Source organism: Bidens hawaiensis, unplaced genomic scaffold, assembly GCF_021521415.1.
Source record: "Bidens hawaiensis isolate Kalapana, Puna unplaced genomic scaffold, B.hawaiensis_p1.1 tig00031978_1, whole genome shotgun sequence".
In the NCBI taxonomy this organism is placed as follows: Eukaryota; Viridiplantae; Streptophyta; class Magnoliopsida; order Asterales; family Asteraceae; genus Bidens; species Bidens hawaiensis.
This window is the reverse complement of record NW_027495405.1, coordinates 1-1,405: the sequence shown is the minus strand read 5'-3', so window position 1 is coordinate 1,405 and position 1,405 is coordinate 1. Positions and strand designations below refer to the sequence as shown.

The window sequence follows — 1,405 nt, the reverse complement described above, 5'->3', positions numbered from 1 at the left end:
CAACTATTGAAAAAACGTGTAAACATAAAGGACTAGTTTTGATGTTTTGTCAATAATATTATATATGAAGTATACAGTTGATTTGGCGCTGTTTTCTGGTACCCCGCCCGCCGTCCCTTTACAACAGAAAAGAAAGTGTATCCTTTAATGGAAGGGCTATTATCGTCATTTCAACAAATTATCATCATCCCACTATCTCAAGTCTAATCTAATCTCCACCGTTGATCTGGCAGAAAGATGAGTCATGGCATGGCCCCACATTTGGACAAAAACAGAATTGTACAGCTCACCTGCAAAAGTTACACCTTCTTCAACTCTTTCTTTCATACAATATATATATATCCTTGTATCTATATTTATATATTGCGTGACACATATTCTTTCAATTCCGATTGATTCATTCATTCACATTCAAAGAAGGTTCGATTAAACATGTTTGACGCATTGAAGAGCAAGTTTTACACCAGAAGGTGATTAATTAATTAATTATCTCTTTGTTTTTGTTAATTAATTTACAATTTGTGTGATTTGTTGTTACAATATAATTAGCAAGTCTGAAATGAAGATGACGATGAAGCGAATCGAGATAATAAAGCGAAAGAGGAATGCAGTGCAGAAGTTTATTAGAAATGATGTTGCTGATCTTCTTATTAATGCTCTTCATTCCAATGCATATGATAGGGTACGTACGTACGTAACAAATTAATGAGATTTATTTAATATAAATCGAAATATTTAGATTGAATTGTTCGTAGATTCGTTAACTCGATGAATGCTTGCTTCAGGTTGAGCAGCTATACGCGGACCAGGTTTTATCATGGTGTTACGAATTTGTCGAACAATCGTGCCGGTTGATCATAAGTCACCTCTCGGCTATGAATAAACACAGGTAATGCATTCGATCTTCATAGTTTATAAGTTACGAAAATGTTGCAGTTAAGTAGAATTATAACCGCAATATGTTCGTACTTAACTAAAATCTAACAAAACTAGCATAACGCTAGTTTTGTTAGAATTTAGCTAAAAATAAATTTATGTTAAAATATTGTTTACCTTTTGTTTTATAAATAACATTTATTATCTTTTTCATTCACAAAATATGAGGAGAAGAGGTAGAGGATGAACAAGTTAGTCCTAAAATCTATTTTAACATCTCTCTCAATATAACCTTAAAACTTTATGTATATTATATAGTTATCGAGTTGAGATAGGAAATGAAATGTTAGTGGGACACCATAAATTCATTCCAAAAAAAAAATCACTTTTTAGTTTATGATTCTTAAAGTTGAAATTTGAGTTTTGAATAATATTTAAAAAAACGTGGAAAGTATTTAAGTGACTTGTTCTTGTTGATTGTTAATGTTATTCAACTAGTAGCTTTAAAATTTCTGAAAAAGAAAAGTAA

General features: G+C 30.9%; 1 long non-coding RNA gene across 1 annotated transcript; it reads left to right on the top strand.

The window, feature by feature from the left end:
• The first annotated feature begins 421 nt into the window (after positions 1-421).
• Positions 422-896, top strand: LOC143582789 (uncharacterized). The gene is made up of 3 exons (XR_013144043.1): positions 422-470; positions 550-682; positions 786-896. It is a non-coding gene; the product is annotated as an uncharacterized LOC143582789 (long non-coding RNA).
• Positions 897-1,405: the final 509 nt, after the last annotated feature.